The 16434-nt window shown below is 39.1% G+C and overlaps 1 long non-coding RNA gene across 2 annotated transcripts in view; it reads left to right on the top strand.

The window, feature by feature from the left end:
• Positions 1-16434, top strand: part of LOC117795786 — a 175566-nt gene that overhangs the window by 89575 nt on the left and 69557 nt on the right. For both annotated transcript variants that reach the window (XR_004619926.1, XR_004619927.1), the window contains exons 3-4: positions 9001-9123; positions 12162-12206. This is a non-coding gene — a long non-coding RNA (uncharacterized LOC117795786). The remainder of the gene's footprint in view (positions 1-9000; positions 9124-12161; positions 12207-16434) is intronic.

The following is a 16434-nucleotide window of genomic DNA, read 5'->3' as shown; positions in this document are numbered from 1 at the left end:
ATCACACACAAAAGGATACGACTTCATTCAAATATGTTCAAAGACAGATAAAAGTCAACTGTATCACATAGGCAATAAGCCATGAAGAAAATGAAAATGATTTTAGTGTAAGTCTGGATGGCAGTTTCCTTGAAGGGCAAAATGGTCAGAGAAGGGAACCTCAGTCTCCCGAGGGGATGATGATGTCCTTTCTTTCTTTATTTGAGGGAAGGCAATGTTATATTTATTTAATTAGACAGGGTTCACATTATGATATGTATATTTTATCCATGTTTCCACGTATAGTACATTTCACAATAAAATGAAAAAAGAACATTTAAACCAAGAAGAGTAGAACTTTAAAAACCGTTACCAGATTTATCAATCCTTAAAAACCTATGGGTAAAATCTATTTTATCAATAATATCTTCTGTCAGTAAATATCACACTTAAGATTTTATCATAGGATCCCTTCTGGTCTCAAGATTTTTAGAGACAATTATTCGCCGATAGTAGTGGAGTGCCTATTTGCCATGTTATTTATCAAAGTTGAACAGTTACTCATCTCTTGGCTAGACAGGTATTGAAAGAATACATAAGACAGGTTTTGGGCTGGAGAAATACTCTTAACAGATAAACATAATATCAGTGACTTAATGAGAAACTAGCTAAAGACATGAGGAACATCTACTAAATCTTCTCCAGGCCACTCACCAACCTCCCAGTTCTGTGCCCAAATCCTCTGCCCTCTTGGGACTCTGCAAGTGAACTATTGACGCTCCAATCCAGCTCTTGTTCTTATATTATCAATTTTCCCTTTCAAGAGCATTTTCATCCTAATTCAAGCATGCTGTTACTTCTTGCATTTTGGGAAAGCAAACTGTTCTATATAGCAACATTTCAGGAAATGATTCCTTGTATTCAATTTGTGTCTTTCCATATTCTTTTAAACTCACTTCGACCAGGTTTTTGCCCCCACTCCTCCACTTAAACTTCTCTTGCTAAGATCTCCAGAGATTCCATGTTACTAGCATCCACGATCAACGATCAGTCCTTATCTCATGGGATCTGTCACCATGCCTTTGTCACAGTTGATCACTCATCTTGGAAACACTTTCATTGCTTGGCTTCCGTAGTATCGCTCTACATTTTTTTTTTTAACTTTCTTCATTAGCTGCTCATTATCAGTCTCCTTTGGTACTTCTTTTTATTCCCCTCAACCTGGAAACACCCCCACCCCCCAAGCCCAAACCATGGGTTTTCTTTTTTTTTCTTTTCTTTTTTCTTTTCCTATCCGCACTCAATCTCTTGGTGATTTCAGCCAGTAGCATGGTGTAAATACCACCCATATGCTAAGAATCCCCACATTTACATTTCGAGCCCAGGCTGTTCCACTTAACTCAGACAACTACTCAACACCTCCGTTTGGATGTCTAACAGACTGAACTACTGGAATTTCCCCCAAAGCTTCTTACCACCTTACCATCTCAGCCAAATCACAACTCCATCCTTCAGATGTCTTTATGTCATTCTAGAGTCCTCCTTTTCTTTCACGCCCTATGTCCAATCTGTCAGTTCGTGCTGTTGACATTATCTACTCTCTCTATATAATGTATATAATTTTGTCTTAAATTATTGCAGTAGATTCCAAATTGCTCTTCTCACTTCTACTCATATTTCTCCAAAGTCTGATCTTAATCTTGCAAGCTGTAGGGTGTTTCTAACACTTAAAACAGATCGTACTCCTCTGCTCAAAACCTTTCAATGGCTTCCCATTTCATTCAGAGTAAAAGACAAAGCCATAAATGGCTTACTAAGCACTCTGTGATGTAGTTAGTCTCTGACCTCGTCTCCCACTTGGGCACTCCGGCAGAGCCAGGCAGATCATAGACCCCATTGCTATTCATGGGATGGTCACACTTCCACATCAAGACATTTGAGCTTCTTCCTCTCTGGCCTGAAACATTCTTCCCCCAGATTTCGGGGTGGTTCATTCTCTTGCCTCCTTTGTTTAAATACCATCCTCTCAATGAGGTCCCTTATTTAAAAATTTCACGTCCCCACCTCCAGAACTCCCAGTCTCCCATAGCTCGCTCTCTTTTGCCAATGTATAACACAAACCATCCTTTACTTAATCATTGTTAGATTTTATACACTTGGAAAAGTGTCTCTTTTTTGTCACTAACGTTTCCTTAGCTTCTAGAAGAACATTCTACGTAGGGCATATGCTCAATATATATTTGTTCAGTAAATTAATTGTATTGCTTCATATAAGCTGTAAGTGTTTTAAGAGTTTGGAGAAGAGGGAGACAAGTATTAGCCAGAGGAGTCAGAGTTTTGAACATACATAATTCCTGCTTGTATTTCATGTGCCATATGTGGTTGAGATCAAGCAGAAAGAAAAACACCTATATTGGATGGAGGTATGGAAAACAGAGTTGAGAAGAGAGACCTTCTCCCTTCAGAATAAAAGTCATGGTTTCTACATGGTCCTTCATCACCAGTTTGAGATATAAAATAAAGGTCTTTTTTTTTTTCTTTTTTCCTCACTTTCTTTCTCTCTCTCACTCACTCTCAATCTCTCTATCTCTTCCCTTCCTCACTCCCTCTTTTTCCTCCCTCCTTCCCTTTCTTTCTTTCTTTCTTTCTTTCTTTCTTTCTTTCTTTCTTTCTTCTTTCTTTCTTTCTTTTCTTTCTTTCTTTCTTTCTTTCTTTCTTTCTTTCTTTCTTTCTTTCTTTCTTCCTGCTAAGGTTCTAATCTCCCATTAAACTTGTCTTGAAGAATTCTTTTCCTTCCTAAGGACCTTTTCCCATGATGAGTTGAAGCCTATGAAATAATTGTCTACTTATACCTGGATTTTGTTCTGTAATAATAAAATCTTACTATTTGGTTAGACACATGGCTCTGCAATAATAATGTGTATTTTCTCTCTTAGAACTACATGCACTGATTAAGTTCTAATAGGATATAAGGGAAATTGTGTGTGTAACTTCTAGGAGACATAATGAGGTTTAGGAAATGTCATTAAAGAATGGGAGCGTGCTCTTCGGCCCCCTTTTTCATCCTCATGCTGTATGAAATGCAAAATGATGGCTGGGCTTGAGAAACATCTTGTTTCACAAGCTGGTAGTCAGTTATGGAAAATGGCAGAACAACTCAAGAGAAAAACCTGGGGTTCCCAACAATGAAGAAGCTGTCAAAGCAACCCTGGGCTGTCCACCTGTACTTTCATGTGACCCAATGAAGCCTCCATGTTGTTTAAGCCACTAATAATTTGGTTGTCTGACATTTGCTATCAAATTTAATCCCAAAACACTATCGTTAAAAGGTCTCATTATCCTAAAGATGAAACTTCTTTTCTCAGACATCATATAAAAATATAAAACAACCAATAAGGCAGAGTTACCAAGCAAGCCCCATGAACATTGACCTTGGAGTTAGAGAAGAGTCTTAGCAACCCTCTGCTGTGCCAGTCTTTAACCCTTTAATTTGTAGATCTTGGCGAGGTCAGAGTGATACTATGAGTGTGGCCAGTCTGTCCAGAACTGACATGAAGATTTCAGGGAACTTGGAGAAGGGCTCCTTATCAACGAGTATGTGAGTGTTTCATTGCTGTAGCAGCATAAGTGGTTATGGATATCAGGATCATCTCAGTATCAGCTCCCTCTTCTTCTGATCCGAGAGTGAAGTGGGGATGTATCCCCTTTGTTTTTTATCTATGTGATTCAGTTGGAAATAATTCCAGTCAGTATTCATGATTATAGGCAAAATTAATCAGAAAACCCCATTGCTATATCAGTCTCAGGTCAGTAAATATTACAAAACCTAAGGCATTTATTATTTATTTATTATTATAAGGCATTTTTAAAAACATTTATTTTAGAGAGAGAGAACAAGCAGGAGGGGCAGGGGGAGAGAGAATCTCAAGCAGACTCCACACTGAGCACAGAGCCCAACGTGGGGCTCAATCTCACAACCCCAAGATCACGACCTGAGCCTAAACCAAGAGTCAGACACTTAACTGACTGTGCCACACAGGTGCCCCCATTATCACTATTAAAGAAGCAGGATCTGTGGCCATTTGGATCTGGTTTGGTAATGATGTGAGCTTGGGGCTGCTGGAGTCACAAGTGTAGTTTGAGAATGAAGCTAACATTGTAGAAAAGATGCCATTAGTGCTGAGATTCTGGGTGCCAGTAACCTCCTGTGTCCTGAATTCAGCCATACCTGAAATCAAGAGCTATCTATTATTTTTTTATTATTACAAAATAATAATTTCCTTCTTTCTTCTTGAACTAGTCTGGGTCAGTGTTCTGCTGTCTTGTGACCAAGACTCATATCTGATCTAATGAGCAAGAATTGCAATCTGCAGATGCATCAGAAAAGAGCATTCTCAATAAAGCACAGACACAGAAACATGGGCGTTCATTTTGGAAAAGGGAACTAATTTTGTATATACATGGTAGCATTTTTAAGAGCAAATTGAATCAGGTAAAATTAAAGACTACAAGATACATTAAAGGACCACTGGAATATTTCAGTCAAGAATTGATAAGGCTATGAATTAAATAAATGGGAAGAAGCAGACAGTAGAGCCACCATGAAGTCAAAATGGATATTAGGGGAACAGCCTGAATAATTCATCCAAAGTCATGGATTTCTTTGTTGGAGTTGGTGATTCCAGCTCCCCAGGTCTCTGCTTTGACCATTCAACCATAACTTCCTCTGATGCGAAGGTTCCCCGTGCCAGAAGATAGGACGAGCTTTCTAAATGTCAGGACCCAGTGCAAAATGAAAATGTGAGCCTCTTGTTTAACAGCTATTATGAATTTTGAGACAGCAACAGCAAAACATTAAGCCAAGCATGGGACCCTTCCAAGTGCAGGGCCCCGTGGACAACACAAGCTGCCCAGCCATGAAGCTTGCTTTGTCAAAACTGGAATTTGTAGGGGCGCCTGGGTGGCTCACTTGGTTAAGTGTCTGCCTTTGGCTCAGGTCCTGATCGTAGGGTCCTGGGATCGAGCCCGGCGTTGGGCTCCCTGCTCGGTGGGGAGTCTGCTCCTCCCTCTCCCTCTGCCCTGTCCCTTGTTCATGCTCTCTCTCTCTCAAAATAAATAAATAAAATCTTTTAAAAAAATGGAATTTGAAGCTTTCTTCAATGACTCTTTTCACACAGGGGTAAGGCTATAATTTGGGGAAAAAAACCCAATTTCACTGGCATGGCTTTGTGCCCTTTTGCTGATTCAGTTATGGGAGAGAGAGAGATTATTCAAAAAAACAGAACAAATAAAAACTTGGCCATGTGGTATGATACAGCAGTTCTTCTTCTTGTTCTGCCTACACATTGCATTTGACCATCTTCTGTTCAGTGGTACAACCCTTCTTATGCAGCTCCTTGAATGGCCCAAATCTTCCATTCTTGTTACACTAGCATGTTTAACATTTGCAATGCAGTTATTTGTGAAGGTAAATTTTAGATAGATTTAAAATATGTATCCTCCTTATCTTTTTGAGAAAGACAAAACTAGTTTGATATTCTCATTTTTTAATGTAAAGCTTTTATTTAGCTAAACTTTTGAAACATTTTGGGAAGTTCTTTTCTAGAGAATAAAAATATTGAGATTTGCCTAAGGCTTTTATATCTAGAATGAAAAAGGATCTTAAACACATTTTATGAAGACAGACCAAAGTCAGCTCCCTTTTCTTTGCAACTCCATGTCTATGGAGATAATTTAAGTAGTATTTGCCCTTTGCGAAAGGTCCAATTTGTGTTTTGTTTCCTGTGCCCATTCAAGTATTCATTATGAAGAGGTTGCAAATGAAAGGTCTGGAAACAAAAAGTCTAGATTTAGATCAATAACTGTCACTTAAGTGAATTGGGTATTCCACTTAACCTCAGTGATCCTGTCTTTGAAAAAGGAATAATAATAGGAGTGACCTTGTTAGGGCTTTGTAATGGTTATATGAATGAATACATGTAGGACAGTTAAAATAGTGCAGGGAGCCTCGTAAGCACTTACTGCGTGCAACAAGAGCTATGCTTTTACCCACCCAGCAAATACTGAGTCCAGACGATAACCACAAACTTGGTAAGTGATGGGCTCACAAGTGTAAGTAAGACCGCCATGCCTCCTACCCAAGTACAGCGCACAACGGTGATACTGTGTGATAAATGATTTGAAGTGAGGAGTACGGCACACTTTGGAGCACTTAGCAGGGGTACTGGAACACGGTGGGAAGTGTGTATTGGCTAAAAGAAGTGGGTCAGAAAACAGGTTCAAGAGGAATATGCTTCTAAATCAGAATGAATAAGTAGGAGTTGGCCAGAGAAGGGACAGAGATAAAAATCCCAAGGCAAAGAAGAGTCACACGTGAGATAACAGAGAACAGAGAACCCCTGAAGAACTGGGAATTGTTCAATAAGGTGTTGATAATTGTGGGCAATGGTAACACGTGAACTGCGGAGGGAAGCAGGAGCCAAATCATAACAGCATGCTGAGGGGTTTTATTTTTATCCTAACGAAAATCTGCAGCTGTATCTGAAGCCAAGAGTGGGTCCCTAAATCAATCTTTTGTAAAAGCCTATTAAACCTCCATGTGGGAAGAGGGGAGAATGGCAAAGGAGAAATAAAAAATTTGACAGAATTATAGAAAATCATTTTTTCCATAAAAAGAGGGAAATGAGGAGGAAAAAGAAAGATGACCAGGGAGATCCAGCATCGAAGAGGAGTTAGAGAAGACGGGATTAAGAGAAAAAAAATCATCAACAATGTGTACAAGAGCTTTACGCAGAATTTAAAAAAATACGAGTTTCTAGATTAAAAGACATCACCTTGTGTTCGGTATTCTAATTTAAAAAAAAAACAGATTCACGTCAAGGTGCCTCATAAAAAAATCATAGGTCACCAGTAATAAAGAAAATATTTTAAAAGCTTTTAGGAGAAAAAACCCAAACAAACAAGGCAAATGCAAAGAAAAACTATGAATGAGATTACTGGGAGCTGGAATATAGCAGGAATATGTCTTCAAAATTCCGGAAAAAAATTCCAAAACTATAATTATAATCCTAGCCAAACCATCAGGAGGTGTAATAGTAGAATCCAGGTATTTTCAGACCTGCCAACGCTCAAAAAAATTACCTGCCATACATCTTTTTCCAGGAAGCTCCTGGCGTCACACTCCAAGGCAGTAATCCATAAAAGAGGAATATGTAGGATTTATGAAATAGGGAAGAAGTGAAGACAACTCCCAGATGATGGTGAAGAGAAGTCTTAGGAAGACAGCTGGTATAGCAGACCCGAGCAATGTCTTCTGTGGTTTGAGGCGGAAGAAAGGAGATACCAAGAAGTACACAAACACGCGCGTGTGCACGCCCTCACCCCCCACAAACCAATCGACTATCTCATGGTGGAATAGAATATTGGGGAAGTTGGACTGTTTTTCCTTTGAAATCTTTGAAGCCAAGTAAGTGATGGTTATATAGAACAAAATGCAAAGAAAAACAAAATAGAAGCGACTTCTAACCGTCAGGAGAGCATAAAAATGTACAAAAGAGTGAAATGCAATCTTAAAGTACTGGGTGGCTAAGCTATATACAAAATATTCCCAGTCATAATAAGGTGTGCGCTGAATATTAATTTAACCAAAAAATTCTGGGAGCAGGACGGAGGGAGGAAAAGAGCCCACCCACGCCTGTGTGTGTTGAGGAATAAGACCTGGAGTTAATTGTCCGTCAGCTCTGGAGGGAAGCAAAAGTGGAATCTCTAAAATTTTTAAAATTGAAAATAGATATATCAGCATTTTCTTGAGAAATATGAAGACCAATACCCTTAGAAACAGCCCGAGTGGCTTCATCTGTTGAAAAGGAATTAAAAGAAGAGAACAAGAGGAACAAAGAAACAGCTGTTTTTTATTATGGAGTCTTCCAGCACTATTCAACTTTTTAAAACTTTTTCTTGTGAATTATAACTTATATGCAGAAAACTGTATAAAACATATTTGGACAGTTTAACAATATAATAAAGGAAACATCTGTGTGACCACCACCTAGGTCAAAAAATAGAACACTGCTGGCCCTCGAACACCCCCCACCATGTGCCTCTCTCAGCAAACCTCCTCCCAACCTCTAGAGGTAATACCACCCGGACTTTGGTGATGGTTACTTTGCATTTATTTAGATTTTCATCACCTATGCATGCATCCCTTAACAATGTAGTTCAGCTTTCCATGGTTTTGACTGAATTGTCAAGTATGTGGCTAGTTTACTTAAATGAAATTTAAATTTTTAAATGCAATATTTTGCCCATACAAGTACAAACACTGGATTTATACACCCTCTACTATAAAGAATTATTGAGCATACTGGCTTTCCCACACTGATACTTTCATAAGAAAAAAGGTATTATTACTCATTTCTCCCAGACGCTTGTAAATATACCTTTACCTTGGAACTGGAAGGAAAGCCTACAGGTCTGTACAAGGAATACTTGTATTTCTATACCATTAAATGACCAACGTATGTTTTTAATATTGTGCATTAGAAGCTATATTAAAATGCAATTTAACAATTATTTCAATGAGCCATACATGATTAACAGCAAAAGAAGATTCTAGGCCCAGAAGGAAGAATAATGGCAAGGACAAGTCACTTAAAAAAAAAAAAAAGGAAAAATTAACATTTACGCCCATACCACAAATCTGGTATTTTGCAAGAGTGGTTTCCATGTAGGGTGAGTATCAGAGTTGACTGAGGTTTTAAAACAATCCCAGTAAAAAACCATCCTTTTTGCCAGAGAAGGGTGTAAATTAGAATCTCAGGGATTGGGGGATGGCGACCAGCATTATTTTAACAAACAATGGCCATCCGTGAGGACATCAGCAAACTCCTCAGGGCTCTTGGTCCTAATATACTCATTCCTTATTGTGATATACCATCCCAGAGCACAACTGTTTTATTAGTGAAGAGCAGACGCTCCCAACATCTCCCTCAACCCATGGTCTTCTTTCCCCGTCTTTTCCAGATTTGCCGAATACCTTGCCGGTGGAAACTGAATGGTCCCCATTTGAGACTTGGAATCTGCTCATTTCCTTTCCAGCCCTGGCCTTACTACCTGAACTGGGCGGTCACGGCATAGTATTATAAGGTGACCTACCTCATTGCTACCACTTCTCCACCTAGTCAAAATGTATTCGTTGGAACTTATTCTGGGCCATGGAACAAAATGTAACAGGACACAGTCCTGACATTAGGGGAGGCCAAAGAGGTAGAGACAGAGCCAGTTTGACTGCATCAAGCCTGAGTCCTCTCTCCGTTGCTAAGGAGGAGCTTCGTCTGGTGGTCAGAGCAAGAGCTGGGAGCCATGACTCATGGAGCCTTTTCCTGACTCTTCTCTGAGTCACTTTATGACCTTGGACAAGTCCTTCTATCTTGCTGGGCCTCATGGCCCCCCATCTAGTCCTTCCGGTCTCCCTGAGATTTCATATGCTTATATTTTTTAAGTGTTAAGACTCTTCAAGAGAACCATTTCAGAAGAAATATTGGTTCTGGAGCTCAAGCGGATTATCCAAGTCAGGCTTTGCAAGGAGAGGTACTAAGTCCCTATTAACCTGTATTGGTTTGCTAAGATTTTCTTTCCTTCTTCCATCTTGAGTTCTGTCTAGTTTACTTTTGCCTGCCAGTGCTGCTTATGGCTACCTGGTGACCTTTACTTAAAGCCGAACGCTGATCAAGTTGAACCTGCCATCTGCTCAGAAACCTGTGACCCTCTCATTGTCTTTCAAATAAAGATCAAGCTGAGATTCAGGTCCTTCCACAATTAGATTCCAATCCACCTTCCCTGTTTTATATCTTCCATTCTCTTACATATTTTATGATATAGATGAACCGGTCACCTAGCTGTTTTTCAAATAAGTGCTACCCTCCGGGGGCAAAGACCTCATTTTATTCGATTTCATAGTCTGGGATCAAACACAACGCCTCCTCCATTGTCACTGCTTAATAGATGTTGGGTGAATGCGTAAATGAATGAATGAGTGAATAAATGGATGGATTCTGTTTCCTCCACCCAAAATGTCTTTAAAATATAAACACTATCCATGTTTTATGGCCCATCTCAAATGACACCCTCCACAAAGCCTTCCAGGACTCTCCCTGTGGGAAAGGGCTTTCCCTCCTTCTTTACACCATTCTATCTGCTCTAATGACATAATTCCATGTATTGAATTTACTTATATATATCATAGCCCTCATATCACAGTCCCCCAAAGGGAAAGGACAGAATATTTTTCAGTTTTATACTTTTACTCAGTCCCATTTTAAAAACCGTTCTTTGAATTATATGTGCGTGTTTACGTGTTATGTGAATAGTGTTAACATGCATGCCTTGGAAATAGTATATTCCCCCCTTTTTTGCAAATATTCCCCATCTCTCAGTTTCTCCTGTAATTTGGGAGCTCTGAGATTTAGGCAGCACCTTCCTCTGCCATAAAATAGAGAAGTAGGACCAGAGGATCCATTTGATGTAGGCACAAGATTTCTTTAGGTCAAGAGTATTAGAATGAAGAAATGTAATATAAATGTATTACTAAATACATAAGGAGTGTTTGGCACCTTACATTGCCTGGTATTTTTGCTGTCTTATTAAGAAAACAATGTTTTTCTTGAGTTTTCATCTTTGGCAATTTCTGTTTGCTAATGTTTAGGGCCAAAATCTCCCTAAGTTAAATAATAAAAATCACAGACCCCAAAAATATAACCCTTGAGGTTATATACTCTGGTCTTTTCACGTATCAGAGGAGGAAATTGAGATCCTGGGACAGAAATTGGTTTGCTCCAAGCAGCCTAAAGTTGAATACGAAATCCCAGCAAAGGATCTCATTCTCCTGGATAAATAAGCAAAACAAACCGCAAGATTCATCAGCTTCCTTCTCCCCGATGACGTACCCATGAACTTTTTGTTTCCCTTCTCCACCCCCTTGATGTTGTTGTTGTTGTTGTTTTAATTTGGGGATTAAAAATGAGTCTTTGGTTTCAGCAGTGACCCTACAGGTGTCTAAAGCATATGATCCAAGTTCCTCTCATATGAGGTGCATAGCCATTACGAAAAGCACTGTGAGATGGAGTTGAGGGGCATATTCCAGATCCAGCTAAACAACTGAGCAAGAAATGAGAAAAGCAACAGTATGAGTTTGGACGTTCTTGGAAAGCTTATCGTATCTCAGGCCAGATTTGGATCCTTTGTAACTCCACAAGAGAACTCCCAGAAGGCATATATTTTCTTTCTTTGACAAATGTCTCAAATTAAAGAGCAACAAAAGGAAAATGGTTGAAGCACAAGGGTGTGATATTTTAAGAGATTTAACTCGGTCTTTGGCTCTTTTGAGCTGAATAGGTCACAGCTCTCCATAGGGAGAACATTTGTCGATCAATTTGTATCTCATTAGGGCTCCAAGGGCGCTGCTGGCAGGGTCATCTATTTATTTGAGGTTTAGTGGTGAAAAAGATTGATTTTCTCCCCACCCTTATGCTTTTTTTTTTTTAGTTCCAGCTATCTTTTATTGTTCCCTGTGGTAGATGATCCCCTTAAGAGAAGCTCAGTAGAGAAGGTAGAAACCCCTGGAGTTGATATATGCTCCCATTAATCATGTCTAGGAAAGATAAAGACTCTTGTAGGCAGTTCATAGAGCAGATTGAAGACAATCAAATGGCATGCTTACTAACCCTCAAGGCTATGGCATTGGCAGAGATGTCCTATTTTTGTTTGTTTTTCCTTAGTAAGGAGCATTAATATTCATAGTCACTGCTGTAATATACTTATTTATTGAATTGCAGTTACTACTAACATACTAACATTCTTAAGATGTGTTTTCTTTTTTTTAAGATTTTATTTATTCGAGAGAGAGAGAGGAAGAGAGAGAGAGAAAGAGAGAGCACACAAGCAGTGGTGTGGGGGGGTGCACAGAGGGAGAGGGAGAAGCAGATTCCCCACTGAGCGGGGAGCCTGATGAGAAGCTTGATCCCAGGACCCGGGGATCACGACCCGAGCTAAAGGCAGTTGCTTAACCAGCTGACCCACCCAGGCGCCCAGAAGCGCTTTCTACAGAGTCCTTTTATCTCCATTACAAGAACAGTGACACATTTCAGTTGAACTTATTTTCTATGTTCATCGCCCCTTTCCTGCAGGTGCTGAAAGGATGCTGAATCACAATGCAAACATGGTTTTTGAAGGTAAATTCTAAAATTTTATAAAGGTGTTGAGAAGACTAGTGCACATATTTGAAATTTGATGCACCATGAATACTGATCTGATACAAGAGATTACAAATGAAGTATTTCAGCCCTAAGATGGCCTTTGCCTCAAGATTTTAATTAAATTCTAATTAAAATGAAGCTAACATTTACCTTTTCGTTATAAGTACTTATTAGTGCAATAAATACTGCTATCTCAGATCCCTGTTTCCCACACCCCCAACTTCATCTTCCCAAAAATCTTATCAACAATACACAAAAATAATAATGAAAACCATTATAACATTATATGGCAGGCACAAGTCAAAGAATTTACTGCGATTAATTCGAATAATTCTTACAGTTCAACCATCTCATTCCATTATGAGCCCCTTTCTACAGTTGATAAAAAATGAGATCTGTCAAGATAATTTGGTACAAAGAATAAGACATGGACAAGTCAAATTGGTGGCCAAACTCAAGAGATAATAAGTAGGAGAGCTAGGATTTAAACCCTAACCATAGATGTGAGGGAGAAAAAAGGTTGATGTGATACACACACACACACACACACACACACACACAAACACACACACCACAGTGGAATATTACTCAGCCATAAAAAGTACAAAATCTTGACATTTGCAACAACCTAGATGTGGCTAGAGAGTATGATGCTAAGTGAAATAAGCCAGTCAGAGAAACACAAATACCATGTCATTTCCCTCATATGCAAAGTTTAAGAAGCAATACTAATGAGCAAAGGGATTAAAAACAAAAAGAGAGAGAGAGAAAGAGGAAAATCATAAAACAAACCCTTAACTATAGAGAACAAATAGATGGTTACCAGATGGGTGGTGGATGGGGGGGATGGGCTCAATAGGTGATGGGGAGAGGAGCCTGGGTGGCTCAGTCAGTTAAGCATCTGCATTCAGCTCAGGTCCTGATCTTGGGGTCCTGGGATTGAGCCCCACGTCAGGCTCCCTGCTCAGCTGGGAGTCTGCTTCTCCCTCTGCCACTCCCCCTGCCCCTCCCCCTGCTCCTGAGCTCACAAGGGTACATGCACTCTCTCAAATAAATGAGCTCTTTTTAAAAAAACGGGTGATGGGGATGGAGGATTGCAGTTATGTGTTGAGCACAGGGTGTCGTATGGAAGTGTTGAATCACTATATTGTACAAATGAAGTTAATATTATACTGATGATAACTGGAATAAAAGTAAAACCTTAAAATCAATCAATCAGTCAGTCAGTCCAGGCTCTTGGGCTCCACCATTCATGCTTCTGTCATGGAGAGTCAGCTTTCTGTTGATAACAGAGTTCAAACACTTTGTTATCACTTTGTAAGTATATTAGAGATATTAACCACTACCTTCTTACAGGAAATTAACAGATTATATTAGCAGTAACAGGGTATTACACTGTATGGACTAGCTCAAAGATATTTTTTAAATTTATTTTTCATAGCACTTTTCAGTACTTATTTGAAAGATGCTATATCAAGCTTAAAAATGCATAATCATGAGGAAATTACAAGTAAGAAAAAGAAAAGCCCAGTACTAGTAACAAATATAAAATGGTGTGCATGTGTCGTACATAACAGCAATATTCTCTAATAACTACACAAGCATTTTTATCCTTTGCCACAAAACAATAATTTCTATGATATATTGTTTAATAACTGTACGTCAGATTATTATTGTTTCCTCGAAAAAAGTTATATCTATAATGTACGCTTTCTAAGAATTTAGACCATGCTACTTTTAGCAGAAGAGAAATTAAAATAATAGTAGTTTGGACCAAATCCTATTATATCTTCTATATAGTGAAAGCTTCAAATAGTTTACTACTTTGAATGATAATAAATCAACTCAGATTGAGACGAATATTTATTATATTTGGAATTAACAATAATAAAACCAAATATTGCCTTCTGCAATATTCAGAGTGGAATTTAATGGAAATAAAATGATCCTGTGAAGTTTGATTTTCTACTTAATACATTGTCATATTTTTGGAACCAAGGTCTCCCTAAGATTACATTACTTGAAAAGTTGAAAGAACTGCATTCAAGTGTAAATCAGACTATTTTTCCTGGAGCTAATATCACCACCGTGGCCTAGTTTTACCTCTGTGGCCTTTTAAAAAATGCACTTAGGAACAGTCTGCTTAAATTAAAGAAAGAAGAGAGGAATTTCTTCTTTCTGCCTAAATTTGAAAACAAACTCACTTGCAATAAGAAAGAAGGGACTTCTGGACATTGGAAATTTCCTTCAAATCGGGGGTAAATCGGTTTTACATCAACTGCATTCTTCAGTTGCAGAGTATTAAAAAAAAAAAGAAAAGGAAAAAATTAGCTACAGTGGAATTTTTACCAAATGAACCGCTCTATCTATTCCCAATATACCTTAAAAATTAAAGGATAAACGTATTTGTTTCCCCATTTCAGTTTTTCATGGGAGCCTTTAAAAAAACCAAACATACGGCTCACCACTGCAAAGGAAAGCCTTACCTCCCTCTGATGTTCAACAGTCTCCACGTAACAGAAAACACTTATTTTGTAATTTCCTGAGACATTGCACTCTGCGAAAGTGGGCTCAAAGGCAAACCTCAAACTGTATTAGCAGCTCAGCTCCTGAAACGACATACCTGGGCTATATTTGGAAATGTCTGTGGAGACAAAACAGCGTGCTCTTGGAGGGGCGGGTGTGTGGAGGAGCGCAGCAGGCATTATCTGGTTTCACTGTCTGCAGTGATCATATTAACTGAATAATTGCCCATTATTTGCTTTGTATCCTAGAGCCCAAGGCCAATGTATTTACTTTCAAAGTGAAATGAAGAACAGAGGATAAGTCAGCTCCCCTATGACTTTTCCCTCCTCCGTCCCCGCTTGAGCGTTGGCTTTTAGCTTTCCAAATTGAGAAGCTATGCCTAGGCCCTAAATTGAATTTCGCGACTTCATTTGTGATATAATTATGCGCGGCTCTGCACCCTTTAAGCTGAGCATTATAAAGGGCATGCAGCCAGACTGTGTGTGAGCAGGCGAGGTGGGGCAGTGGTGGGACCAAGCAGCTCTGGATGGGAAGCTCTAAGGGCGTCCATGATAACTGCAGTGGGTTTGGTGTGGAACCCGCTATCAGATAAATGTGGTAGATTTCAGATTTCACTTAAAACGATTTCTGGACCTTGCCACTCAGATATTCCTCAAATGTGTGCCTTTCTTTTCATCCCACTTCCAAAGTTCTAGAACAGACCCCAGCATCAGTAACGTTGAGTATTGTAGTTGTCCTCAGTCTGGTTTCCAACTTCCTCCATCCAGTCTATCTTCTACATTGTTTCCAGCTTGTTCTCAAACAAAACTCTGGCCATGCCTATCTCCTTCGTGGAAACCCTCCAGGGGCATCCTATGACTAGCAGGAAAAACTCTGAGACTCTCTGGGTCCCAGCCTCTTCTCACATTGCTACCCAATGCTCCTCTCTGGCTTACCTACATTTTGAGTAATACCCATCACTAGTACATTGCCTAGATATGTGCCCTGTATGTCTTCTGTGTCAGATTCTCTGTAATGTAACAAACCCATTACTCTCCCCTTTCTTAACCTCTCCATTAAAACTACACTTGTTCATCAGTAAAGTCAGGAAATATTTTCTGACACTAGAGCTGACTGTCATTCATCTGTCCTTCTGTAGAATACTGTAGGATACTGTCCATAATTTATCAGAATAAGATTAACAGGTATATATCTCACATTATATAGTAATCTGCTCAGAGGGGAGAGATTTCCCATGACCTAGCACTTCTATCCCTGTGACCCAGTAACCAGTATGTCAAAGGCACTGCTTGAATGTCTGTGAAGAAATTTCCATAGCATGGAGAGCCACACTAACTTATTTATACTTGCTGGGTACGTCTTCAGCTTGATGAACACTGCACGTCAGATATCCCTGCAGGGACTACTTAAAGTTGACTTTTGCTCTAGGCTAAAAACAATATGTTTGAAAAGAAACAATAACATTACTTTCACCCTTGAAATTTTCATGTGGCTAAATTTTATTTTTTCCAGACTGTTTTGAATGACTGAATCGGCCACTACATAAGTGTGCATTTTTGTGTAACGATTTTGAGTGACTTCAACAGACTCTACAGTTGCAGGGGACTTTATATGTTGGACTAAAAGAAGAATAAAAGCTAACACGCACAGCAGGAAGAACAATTATCAAATTCATGAG

Source organism: Ailuropoda melanoleuca, chromosome 13 (assembly GCF_002007445.2).
Source record: "Ailuropoda melanoleuca isolate Jingjing chromosome 13, ASM200744v2, whole genome shotgun sequence".
NCBI classification, from domain to species: domain Eukaryota; kingdom Metazoa; phylum Chordata; class Mammalia; order Carnivora; family Ursidae; genus Ailuropoda; species Ailuropoda melanoleuca.
Note: the sequence above shows the minus strand (reverse complement) of the source record. Positions and strands in the feature narration are given on the sequence as shown.